The sequence below is a fragment of the Nannospalax galili genome, unplaced genomic scaffold, assembly GCF_000622305.1.
Source record: "Nannospalax galili isolate Female #2095 unplaced genomic scaffold, S.galili_v1.0 scaffold585, whole genome shotgun sequence".
NCBI lineage: Eukaryota > Metazoa > Chordata > Mammalia > Rodentia > Spalacidae > Nannospalax > Nannospalax galili.
This window is the reverse complement of record NW_008354016.1, coordinates 171,342-185,281: the sequence shown is the minus strand read 5'-3', so window position 1 is coordinate 185,281 and position 13,940 is coordinate 171,342.

Sequence of the window (13,940 nt, the reverse complement as noted above, 5' to 3'; positions counted from 1 at the left end):
TTTAGACAGGGTCTCCTTGTAGCCCCAGCTGTCCTGGAACTCACTCTGTAGACCAGGCTGTCCTGGAACTCACAAAGATCAGCCTGTCTCTGCCTCCCAAGTGCTGGGATTAAAGGCATACGCTACCATGCCTGGCAAAAGTACAGATTTATTTATATTTGTTCAACAGATTTCCAGAACCACTCATGTGTCATGTATTTGATTAGGTTTTTCCCATTTTCTTGTCAAATAGCTAAAAAATAAATACATGTTTATTTCATTCATTTAATGAATGGAAGCTGGATGTTTCAAGCTCTGGGTCCTGTGACTAAATCAACTGTATACACATTAATACAATTCTCTTAGTAAATTCCTAAAAAATTCAGCAGACGAGTATTGAAAGAGTACTGTGGGGTTTGAATGAGATGTCCCCCATAGACTCAAGGTTTTTTTTTTTAATATTTATTTATTTATTTATTTTGTATAAGTGTATTGCCTGCATGTATGCAAGCGCATCCCTGTTCTGCAATGCCTGTGGAGGTCAGAATAGGGTGTTGCATCCCCTGGAACTGGAGTTATGGACTGGACCATTGTTAACTGCCATGTGGGTGCTGGGATTCAAACCTGGGTCCTCTGCAAGAGCAGTCAGTGCTCTTAACCGCTGAGCCATCTCTCCAGCCCTGAGGATTAAGATTTGAACACTTTGTCCTCAGTAGGTGGTGCTGCTTTCAGAAGTCAGGGAATCTCTAGGAGGTGGTGTCTTGTTTCAGGAAGCACACACCTGGGGATGGGCTTTGAGTTTTCACAGCCTGGCCACACTTCAGTTTTCTCTTTCTTTGCTTTGTATTTGCTGAAGATGTGAACTCTGCTGTCTGCTCTAGGTGCCATGCCTGTGTACTGCCATGCCTTTCTGCCATGATTGGCTCTTATCCTTCTGGAACTGTAACCACTAATAAACTCTTTCTTCCATTAAAAAAAAAAAAAAAGACTAAAACTGGGCATAGTAGCAGCACAGCACATACCTTTGATCCCAACACTTGGGAAGCAGAGACAGTTTGAGCCTGGTCTAAATAATGATTTCTAGGCTAGTTACATAGTGAAACCTTGTCTCAAAGGGAAAAAAAAAGCAGCAAAGATGTCTCCTCCAACTACTATTCTTCTATTACTTTTCAGCATAATACTGAAAATCCTACTTAATGCAATCAAACAGATACAAGGGGAAAAGGTATGCAACCAGAATTCAGGAGGCTGAGGAAGAGACTTAATAAATTGAGGCTAGGACCTGGAGACCTAAGAGAGATTAGTAATTTTCTTATGATGATATATCTGGCTCTGGTATCAAGGTACTACTGAACTCATAGATTGAGTTAATAATATCCTTATTGTCTTGTTTTCTGGAAGATTTCAAAAGAAGATTTGTGTTTAAAATGTTTTGTGGGGCGAGGTGTGGTGGCACACACCTTTAATCCCAGCACTCGGGAGGCAGAGGCAGGCTGATCTCTGTGAGTTCAAGGCCAGCCTGGTCTACATAGTGAGTTCCAGGACAGCTGGGGATTCAGGGAGACCCTGTCTCAAAAAAACCAAAAAAAAAAAAAAAATGTGTTGTGGAGAGAGCAGTGCTGTCTTCTGGTCCTGGGCTTCATGCCTCCTAGACAAGTGCTATACTATTAAGTTACACAAGCTTGGAAGGTTGTACATACATTTAATCCAAGCACTCTGGAGGTAGATGCAGGTGGATCTCTGAGTTCTGGGCAAAGGAGGGGTGTAGGGGGATTTTGATAAAAAAAAAAAAAAAAAAAAAAAAAAAAGCAAGCAAAACAAAATATAAATTACTATTATTAGCACTTGCTATAAATCTATTTAGATTTTATCTTTCTTTCTTCCTTGGTTAATTTTGATAATTTATGTATTTCTAGGAATTTATACATCTTATCTAGATATCCTAGTTTATTGTCACACCTTTCCTATTATTTTACTAAAACTCCTTTCTTTTTGTAAGCTCAGTGATAATGTATCATCTTTTGAAATGGCAAAACTAACTCTACTTTGTTCTAGCTGATTTTTACTTTACCCTGTGTTTTTGCCCAGGCATTCTGATTGTAGCCTGCCAGGTGGAATATCTCATGCATATAGTTTCAGGGAGTACATTGTTTCTACAACAGTGTGGAAACTTACAAGTAGCCAGGTAGCATGTCCAGATATCAAGTCCTTCCTCCCAGCTATACCTTGTATCTCTGGGGAACCCATTGTTTCTACAATTTTGAGAAATTTGTTTCTTCCTTATCGAAAAAAAAAATTTTTTTTTGGTCTTTTTGAAACAGGGTCTCCCTGTAGCTCCAGCTGCCTGGAACTAGCTATGTAGACCAAGCTGGCCTTGAACTCACAAAAATCCACTTGCCTCTGCCTCCCAAGTGCTTCCAATTGGTTTATCAAAACTTTTTGTTAACTGAAAACCTCTTTGTTAACTGACCCGCCCCGGTCTGGTGTAACTATGGTGATCTGATGTAACTATGGTTGTTGGCGTTGCCCTGGCCTGTTGTAATTGTGGTTTTAAGTTTTATAACCCTGCCCTGCTTCTCTGGGTCAACAGTTCTCTTGGGCCCGAGTCCCCATGCTGATCATAGGTTTGCTAGATAGCTAATAAGGGACTCCTAATTCAAACATCACTATGTGGCATTCCTCTGTGCAGTCTTGCTTAGTATTACATTTTAAATTCTGATATTAGTAATTTGACCTTCCTCCTCCCCCATCTCTCTCATTGGAGATGGAAGTCTTACTATGTTGCCCAGGCTAGGACTACAAACACAAGTCTTTTCCCGTTGTTCAGCCAAATTAATTATTTACCAGCTGTCTCACTTTTCTGTTGCTGTGGTAAAATACTCTGACAGAAGCAGCTTAAGGAAGAAAGGGCTTATTCTGGGTCACAGTACAAGGGTACAGTCTATCATGGCAGGGACGTCCTGGTGGCAAGAACTTCAGGTAGCTGGCCACATTTGTATCTGAAATCTTCCTACCACAGTTAACTAAATCAACATAATCCCTCCACAGGCATGCCCAGAGACTAAATGATTCTTCATAGATAGGCCTGGAAGCACATCTCTTAGGTGTTTCCAAATTCACAAATTCACCTCCATCCCACTCCCAACTCATCAAAGCAGTTTTGTTGAACTTTATTTATTTATTTATTTTTTATATTTATTTATTTATGTCTTTATTTATGTCTTTATTTATTTATTGGCCTTTTTGAGACAGGGTCTCCCTGCAGCTCCAGCTGGCCTGAAACTCACTATGTAGTGACCAGGCTGGCCTTGAATTCACAGAGATCTGCCTGTCTCTGCCTCCTGAGTGCTGGGAATAAAGACGTGCCATCATGCCCAGCTTCTAGTTTTGTTTTGGTTCTGTTGTGATACTTTATTTACCCCATGGATACACATAAGTTTTCCCCAATACCTGTGAACTTTCAAAGTTTTCTTCTATCATTAATTTCTTCTTTCCATTGTGGTAAGTAAAATATCTTGCATTATTTCAGTTGTGAAAATTTTTAGAGCTTTCTTTTGGCCTAAATATGATCTAGTCTGGTGAATGGTCCATTTGCTTTTGAGAGGAATATGTGTCCTGTTGTTAGTTAGATGGTTCCATTTTTGTTCATTTAGTCCAGGTGGTATGTTAGTGCTGTTCACATCCAATTCTTTGTTGATTTTTTAATTGTTCTCTCAATTATTGAATGTCAGGCATTGGAATTCCCAAATACAACTGATAAAATCATCTTTCTTTCTTCAATGCTGTCAATTTTCATCTCACACATTTGGGGGCTCTCTTATTTTGTGCATATTTATATTTTTTATGGGTTTGAAACTTCTACTACTATATAGTTTTCTTCTTTCCTCATAAGTGGAGGCCAGAGGGCAACTTTTGAGGAGTTGGTTATCTCCTTATACCCTGCTTTCATATGGTCTCTCTTGCTTCTTTAATTATATTGGTATTCCCAGCTGTAAGCTTCTGGTCAGTGCTCCAGTCCTCTAACCTTTTATCTTGCTTGTAGGAGTGCTGGGGATGTATATGCACACTACTGCATCTATCTTTTCACATGGGTCTGAGGATCAAACTCAGGCAGTCAGGCTTGAGTGGCAACCACCTTTACCACCCGAGTCATCTTCCAAGCCTTCATGGCAGTTTTCTTTACAATACTGTCTTTTAAATTTATTTATTTTTTGAAGGCTCTCATGTATCCCAGGCTTACCTCAAGTTGGCTATGCAGTCAAAGATGACCTTGAACATTGGATCCTCCTGATTCTACCTCCTGGATACTGGGGTTATAGGCTTGTGACACCATACCTTTTTTGAGGTACAGGGGATCAAGACCAGGGTTTTGTGCATGATAGGCAAGCACTTCATACCTGAACTACACTCTCAATATGCCTTTTAATGAAGAGGGTATAACAGTAGCCTACACTTTAGACTCACCTAGGAAGCTTTTAAAAAATATTGATGCTCCACTCAAATACCCAAACCAGGTAAAGACACAATCAAAAAAGAAAACTATAGACCTATATCCTTAATGAACATAGATGCAAAAATTCTCAACAAAATACTTGCAAAACACATACAGAGACACATCAAAAAGTTCATTCACCATGATCAAGTAGGCTTTATTCCAGAAATGCAGGGATGGTTCAATATATGCAAGTCAATAAATGTCATTTGTCAAACGTCCCCCAAGTGCACCAGGCTTGGGTCTTCAACAAGAAAAGTGTCAAGACAAAGGTCTTGATTTTATTATAAAAAGTTTAATTCTTAGCAGTCAGGTGAGCAATCACAGAATGGCTTATTGTTGTGAGGAACACAGATCTTATATAGGAATCAGATTTGGGGTAACCAAGGAATTACCAAGGATATTTTACTAACAGAAAGTAACTACGAATGCAGCAGGTTGCTGCATTACCTCACCAACTCCAGTGTCCGAAGACCGAACCGAAAGTAAGTTTCTAAGAGACCTGATTTATCATGGAGGCACAGCCTGTCAGCTCAAACCACTGAAGCAGAGAGCTCAGAAGCTCTTAAAGTGGCACTCTTCTAATTTCCAATGCTTATGTCAAGCATGGCTCCTGATATTTCCCCCTTTCTTTTTATATTTTTTAAAGATGAAGTACATGCCAAGACTGGGATGGAATGACCATGCCTGTCTTAGGTTGTCCTCTACCAGAGTGAAAGCTGTTGGGGGCGGCCAGCATCCCGCTTTACTCTGAGAAGATCTTACCCATCACTGGCTAACCGGCCTCCATAAAGCTCCCATCAGTTGGCCATGGCCTTGGGGAAGAAACGGGAAATACAGCTTTTGCAAAGTACGTTTGCAAAGGTGTGCCACTGAAAGTAGGAAATTTAAATTTTAGGTCTCATTTAGGTCTATGGTCCATTCGGGCACTTTAGGCTTAGGCTGCACAGGCCTAATTCCTCCCTCCAAGTGTAAATTAAAGGGACACCAACGTGGAGTTGGGAAAAAGAATGAAACCAACAACCCAAGGGCACATAGGGTGTATAGAAAGGAAGGTGCAGTACATAAATGATCATAACAATGGTGCACAAGTCATGTGGAAAAGCCATCAATCAAGTAGGGTATTGATGCATCATAGCCAAAGTCCAGAGAAGTAGAATGGTGGGCGCCAGGCAGTGAAAAAAAAAAAAAGTCCAAGCAGGTGGTGGAGAAAGACTGGCAATTCTATTTCCAGTTTAGTGCAACGTGATGACACAGGTGGCATAGAATTTGGAGATTCAGCAAGCTGAACGAGGCGTTTAGGCAACCAATGAGCATTGTCAGTATTCTGTGGAAAAACAGAAATACGTCTTCTTCCCCAAAGGAGGACTGGACCTTGCCATGTCAGAGTCATAATCTGTGGAAGAAGAAGGATGCCACAACCTATCAGCTACAGAGTGACCTCGGGCATCCAGGGTTAAGAAAGTTAAAACAAAGAGATCAAGAGTTAACAAATATTAAAGCGGAAAGCGACCATATTGAATCTTTTGCCAATGGTAACTGCAGAATGCCATAAGCACATTCAATAGTGCCTTGACCCTGTGGAGAAAGCTTAAGGAAAGTCTGAAAAATAGAGGGAAGTAAAACTTGATTAGGTCAGGGTATTGTTTCATGTGTGTAAGTCATTGTCTAATGTAGTTTAAGGTAATCGCAGCTACCTTTTCCTTTTGAAAATGAAGGGAAGAAAGAATAATTTTGGCAGCCCGTTTCTGAGCCTGCTGCTGCAGGCAATGAAAAACGCAGCGACCTCCCACAAACAGTATGCAAAGAACAATCATCAAGGTAATCAAAGAAAATCCAGAACTATGTAAAATACTCTGAATCCATGAGGATCAAGACCAGAGAGAGTATTTGCTAAAGAAGTAGCTATCTGATCAATAGAAGTAGCTGAAGGCATTTTTGCCGAAAATGCTGCATAGATTTCTTTTTGTAATTGTATCTCATTAAATGTTGCATTATCCAATTTTCCTTGAATATACATTTCTAAATGTTTCCATTTATAAAGAGAAGCATTAAACTTATAAGGAGTAATGCAAATCTGAGTAGAATTCCAATCACATACATATTGTACAGTTTTTTGCAATTTCAAAAGCTTATTACCTAACCAATGAAATCCGCTTTGTAAAGCCACAATTTCATCTTGTAATTGGGTATTAATCTGAGCTTGCTGAGTCCAAAGCTTATGGGAGTTGTCATGCCAACACTCAACAAAAGTCTGCGTTTGAGCAGATTTCTGAAGTGCCACACCAGCAGTAGTAGCAGTAGCAGCCAAAGCAGTAAGTCCTAAAATAGCAGCAATAATCAGACCAATTATGCGTTTACCACACCGTAACAACCTTTTGAAAAATCTCAGAATCAATCCTTGAGCAGGGCTGCTTTCCCAGGAATGATGCCTTTTCACAGGAATCCATAAAGAATTTCTTTGAGTCAAAATCATAACAGAGTCAGAAGCTGGATCAAAGGCTATAGAGTTGTTAAGACAAGTATACAAACAACAATTTTGGCAAGTTAAGTTCATGTCCTGAATGACCACATGTCCAGTTACAAAGAAGTTTACAGGCTTAAGAGCAGCTAGGAATTTCCAAACATGTACTTCAGGAGGGTATAAGGTACGTCCTATTCTTAACTGAGGTCGAGGGTTAGCTATTCCCCCATCTACCCAAATTATATCCTTAGTAGTATCAAATGTATCTTTCATATGAACAACATTGGAAAGATCACACTCAGAGACAAATTCTTTAGAATCTGTACAATCTTGTAACCAATTTCCCAAAGGGCCCCAATCGATCCAAGTATTATTTCAGGATCTATAAACTTTTCCTACCAAGCCTTACAATCTTGCCATATCAAAGTTTGTCTGTTGAATATCTGATCATAGGAAAAACTACCACACTCTGAGAGAGCTGGAGCAGCTGTAGTCTCATACTCTGACCAATTAGAACCTATGGACTGGGCAGAAAAACGTACCATGTGTGGATGAGCAGGATCCCATAAACCTCCCAGAGCAACCCAATCCTGTTGTCTTATAGGATAACAAGGAGGAACTCCAAAGCACATAATATCAGTAGTGACAAATTGAGTATAATTAAAAACAGTTCCTTCTTCATCAGGAAAATCTGGCTCACCTGTTCCATAAGGAGGTGACAAAACATTCATAGGAAAAGTAGGAACCACAATGGTAGGCTCCTTCCAAGTATAAGGATGAAGAAGAGGGAGGATTAGGTACATGAGCCCAATAAATGTTTTCAGTTTCAACAGCAGAAATCCAAATGTATAGAACAAATGTGAATGAAAACAGGTTTCCCTTATGTGGGAAATGCATGGTTACAGATGATAGCAACATCAGCCAATCTGGAAACAGAGCAATAAGGCTTGTAAAACCTAAGAGCAAATTGTAAAGTTTAAAGTCAAAGGTAGAATGAAGGCCAAAATCTGAAGCTTTACTGACTGAGCTAGCCAGGCAAAATTAAGAAAATACAAAAATAATAATACCCAATCTTAATATAAGCAATCTCAACATTAAAGCTCTAGACTGTAAAAGAGAGAGAATTCTGAAGTAAGAAAGTGAAGGCATACTCCAAGATGTGGTCAATAGATGTGGAAGCCACCAAATGATATCTGTAAGTAAAAGAGGGACCCTTTATAACACAAAGTAAGTAAGCAAGGCAACATACAACAATCGTAACAAATGAAAATGTAAATCAATAATGTGGCAACACTGTAGGCAGGGAGATATTAATTATTAATAGAGAGGTTCCTGTAAACAAAAGAGTGACCCTAACAACACAATATAGGTATCCATGGTAACATGAAACAGTCATGTAAAGAATAACTTAAAACAGGTATTGAAAGGAAATAACTTGAATTGAAATGTAATAACAAGTGATTTATGTTAATTGTCTAAACCAGAAGTAGTTGTAGATTATAAATGAATCTCAAAGTAGGGTGCAGCAAATCTACAAATAAATGGAAATAAAAGACAAAACCTAACAAATATTACTACAAAAGATACACATGGGAAATAAAAATCCAAGATCTGTAGAAACTGTAAAGGAAAATGAAATGTTGAACAAGAATATTAAAGTTGTAAAATCTGGCAGCTACTCTTATGTTCTTGAAGCTTTGAAAAAGAAAGGGAAAAGCATAACCTGTAAGTAAAAAGTTATCTATAGCAAACACATTTCCTAGGCAACAATCTACAAACTAATGTAGAACCACTCCCTTATTCCAGAAACATCTAGAATCAAGTAGTCAAGGGTGACACAAACAAGCACGGGGAGCTTATGGTAGCATAAAACAAAGCTTTAAAATAACAAATTTAGAGCAGGTAGCTATATAAACTTAAGCTTTAAAACAAAGTGAAAAGGGCTATGCTTAGTCCATCATAAGAGAAATGACATTAATTATAATATTTTTGAATTATATCAACTGGTACCAGTATGTCTAATTAAAGGATTTAAATTGAGAAGTGCGCACAATAGTAAATGGATCCAAACAGGGGGACATACAAGACATATAAAATAGACAATACACATATTTGCTACACATAGTGAGTGTACACAATAAGTTGAAAATGGAAAATGGACCTAAGAAAAATGTTTCAATTTAAAAGTGAATTCACAACAGTTTTTAAAGGCGCCCTTTGTCAAAAATAACCCTAGTAACAGAACAATACTGAACTTAGCTCCGGAACTTTCCTATTCTAGAAATAAGGTTACCTGGGTAACGTCAACAAATGTGAAAAAATAGGTATCCATGGACAATCAAACAAACTCGACAATTGAAATTAAAGTTGTTTCTATCTTACCAGCTAATCCAATATGTTAATAATGCCTCATATTATCAAGCTGCTTTTTGTATTTTCATGTTCTCATTCTTTCTCCAGGGCCAGGGGGCCAGCCTGAGCCTGGAAAACTTTTGAGAACAAGGCTGAAAAGAACAGTATTAAGTCTGAAGTGAAAGGTGCACAATTTCCCTCCAGAGTTAGCTTTAGCATATAGAAACAGCATGTCTAGGTGCTTAAATTTTGAGGCTTTTAGAACTCATATAATATTTACATGACTATCTGTATCAATAATGTTTAGGGGAAATTGAACAGTTCTATTGCAGAAACATGACGTTTACTTTTAGACTTACCTATCCTGGAGGCAGAGGGCCAAGAATTTTCCTTGGCAGAGCTTACACCTGCATTGTTAAAGCCAGTACAAGGAACTAGTTCCGCAGCTGCTCGAGGTCATTCAAAAAAGCCTTGAGATGAATTGCTGTCTCTCTGAAAAGCCCCATAACATTGTGGGGCCCGAGAATCTTGTCTCAAAGCCTGAGGCTGGCTGCTCCTCTCGTTTGGCAAGAGAAGATTGCCATGTAGATCTCTTGTTGATCTACATCTATTAGCCCAGTGTCTGCCTTTTTCACACCTAGGGCAGATTCCAGGACCCTTCTTCTGTGCAAAGACAGAGTTGCCATGAGGGTAGTATCTTTGTACATGACCTACTTGTCCACAGCCATAACATTTTTTAGTTTTTGTTTGCTGGTAAAAGAAGGTATCTTTTCTAGACTTGTTCTGCAAGGCAGCAGCAAAAGCTGCTCCTTGTGTATAGGAAGGCCTAATATCCGAACAAAGTCTAATATAGTCAGACAGGCCGCCCTCCTCTCTGTAAGGCCTTGGTGCAGCTTGATATACAGAATTAGACATAAACTCTCAAAAAGGTTCATCAGGACCTTGTCTAAGCTTAGTTAGGTCCTCAGTCTGCCATCCAGACTGTGGTAGTTTATTCCAAGCCTGTCTTGCTGCAGAATCAGTTTGATCATAGGCAGCAAAGGGGAGGTTTTTCTGTTGTTCTGTCTCTCTATATTGGCCTTTACCAGCAAGCATCTCAAAAGTAATAGGAATATTTTGAGCTCTATTAAGGTCAGCAGTATCCTGACAGAATTTTTCAAATTCTGATTTCCATAAAAGAAAATCTCCTGACAGACAGGCTTTGCCTATTTGCTTCCAATCATTAGGAGCCAAAGCTTCAGTAGGCAAAGATTTTAGCACAGCCTGAGTAAAAGCAGCCGTAGGTCCATACTGTGTACAAGCAGATTTTAATTCTTTTAACCACTTGAATAGAAAAAGGAGATGTGTCCTAACCCTATTTTCCTGGCAACCATCTTTTTCTGTAACTGGAAAAAATCCTGACACATCCTCTTCAATAGTAGCTTCATACCGTATACTCATTTGTATAAGTGACAGTGACAAGGGACAGGACGAAATAAAGGAATTGTTCACCCTAGCAATTACAGGCTCATCCTTTATCTCTGGGGGCTGTAAACCTGCAGGAAAAGAAGGCTCAGAGGTGCCTTTAAGAGGCAACTTTTGTTGTTCAAAACTTATTTGCTCTGCCAATGAATTTATCTGTTCCTGCATGTGCTGTAGCTGTCTGTCCAGTTCGGACTGCCTCTCCTGGACAGCAGTGTCCCATCTCTCAGAACCAGCAGACTCTTGTACAGTCTCTGAATCTGAAGTCTCAGAGACTGCATTGCTGGTGACTAGTTTTTCCTCTAAACATTTCTCTAATATTTCAACACTTTTCTGAAGACTTTCTAATTTTACCAGCAGTTTACTAGCCAGTGCTTCATGGTTACACTTGCACTCGGCTTTCACTTCTGAAGCAGGTTTTCTCAATTTTATATTACTTATTTTACTTAAGTGTCTTGTCATACTCACCTCAGCCTGGGGTCTCTCCTCCAGGGGTCCCTCCTTGGACCCCTCAGGCCCCATGTTGGGTGCCATTTGTCGAATGCCCCCCAAGCCCACCAGGCTTGGGTCTTCAACAAGAAAAGAGTCAAGACAAAGGTCTTGATTTTATTATAAAAAGTTTAATTCTTAGCAGTCAGGTGAGTAATCACAGAATGGCTTATTGTTGTGAGGAACACAAATCTTATATAGGAATCAGATTTGGGGTAACCAAGGAATCACCAAGGAATCACCATAGATATTTTACTAACAGAAAGTAACTACGGATGCAGCAGGTTGCTGCATTACCTCACCAACTCCAGTGCCCAAAGACCGAACCAAAAGTAAGTTTCTAAGAGACCTGATTTATCATGGAGGCACAGCCTGTCAGCTCAAACCGCTGAAGCTGAGAGCTCAGAAGCTCTTAAAGTGGCACTCTTCTAATTTCCAATGCTTATGTCAAGCATGGCTCGCGACAGTCATTAAATCACATAAGTGGACTCAAAGACAAAAACTACATTGTCATCTCAATAGATGCAGAAAAGGTTTTTTGACAAAATCCAGCATGCATTTATGTTCAAAGTCTTAGAGGGAACTGGACTGGAAGGAACATACCTCAACATAATTAAAGCTATATACAACAAACCCACAGCCAAATTCATTCCAAATGGAGAAAAACTGGAGGCATTCCCATTAAAATGAGGAACCAGACAAGGATGTCCATTATCTCCACTCCTTTTCAACATAGTGCTTGAAACTCTTGCTAGAGCAATGAGACAGGAGAAGGAAATTAAAGGACTACTAATTGGAAAAGGTCAAACTATCACTTTTTGCAGATGATATAATACCATACTTAAGAGATCCCAAAAGTTCCACCAGAAAACTCCTAGAACTGATCAACACTTTCAGTATAGTGGCAAGTTATAAAATCAATAGACAAAAATCAGTAGCTTTTCTATATATCAATAACAAGCAATTGGAGAAAGAATACAGGGGAATGCTTCCATTCACAATTGCTGAAAAAAAAAGAAACAGAATAAATCTGAACAAAGACACAAAAGATCCCTACAAAGAAAATTTTAAATTGCTAAAGAAAGAGATTGAGGAAGACACCAGGAGATGGAAGGGTATTGTGAAAATGACCATCCTACCAAAAGCAATATATAGATTCAGTGCAATCCCAATCAAAATCCCCATGACATACTTCACAGAATTAAAAAAAAAATCCTTAAATTCACATGGAAGCACAAAAGACCCCAGATAGGCAATGCAACCCTGGGCACAAAGAGCAACACTGGGGGGATTACTATTCCAGATCTCAAAGTATACTACAGAGCTATAGTCATAAAAACATCGTGGTACTGACACAAAAATAGACACATAGATCAATGGAACATCATTGAAGATCCAAACCTGAGTACACACAATTTCAGCCACCTGAATTTGACAAAGGTGCCAAGAACACACAATGGAGGAGAGACAGCATCTTCAACAAATGGTGCTGGCAAAACTGGATCTCCAACTATAGGAGAATGAAACTAGATTCTTATCTTTCACCTTGCACAAAAGTCAACTCCAAATGGATCAAAGACCCCAATGTGAAACTGGAAACTCTGAAACTATTAGAAGAAAGTATTGGCAGTAACTTACAAGATATAGGTTTAGGAAAGGATTTTCTAAATCAGACAGAAGTTGCTCAGGAATTAAGGTCAAAAATCAATCATTAAACTAAAAAGCTTCTGTACAGCAAAAGAAACAATCAAAACAGTGAAGCGAAAACCCACATAATGGGAAAAAATCTCCACCAGTGACACATCTGACAGAGGTTTAACATCCAAAATATATAGAGAACTCAAAAAAACAAAGAATCAAGAAACCAAATGACCCAATTAAAAGATGGGCTAAAGATCTAAACAGAGAGAGTTCTTAAAGGAAGAAATAAAGATGGCTAAGAAGCATCTCAAAATGTACTCAGCATCATTAGTAATTAGAGAAATACAAATTAAAACCACCCTAAGGTGTCACCTTATTCCAATCAGACTGGCTAGGATTAGGAGAACAAATGATGGAGAGGATGTGGACAAAGGGAAATGCTCATTCACTACAGGTGGGATTGCAAACTTGTGAAGCCTCTATGGAAAAAAGTATGGCAAAATCTTAAAAAACTAAAAAAGAACCTACCATATGACCTGGTTATACCACTCCTTGGCATATACCCAAAGGACGCATACTATTGCAGAGACACTTGTACAACCATGTTTGTTGCTGCGCTTTTCACAGTAGCTAAGAGATGGAAACAACCTAAGTGCCCCTCAACTGACGAGTGGTTAACAAAAATGTGGTATATTTACAGAATGGAGTTCTATTCAGCAGTAAAGAAAGACGAAATAATGAAATTTGTAGGTAAATGGATGGATCTAGAAACTGTTATACTAAGTGAATACAGACTCAGAAAAACAAACAACATATGTCCTCCCTCACATGTGGATCCTAGCACCAAATCCTTTTAAATTCCAGGTCCTTTTAATAAGATGATGCTATACAGCAGACCCTTCTGCATGAAATAACTACCATCATCACGACTTCAGCTGAAACTGATTGCTAAACATCGTCACAACTGGGCTTGTTGATGTTTGTGCTCATTCATTAAAGGAGGGCCAAGCAGGGTCACTGGACCCTCGCCAGATTATCCAACCCCCTTTCCCAGCTAACTGT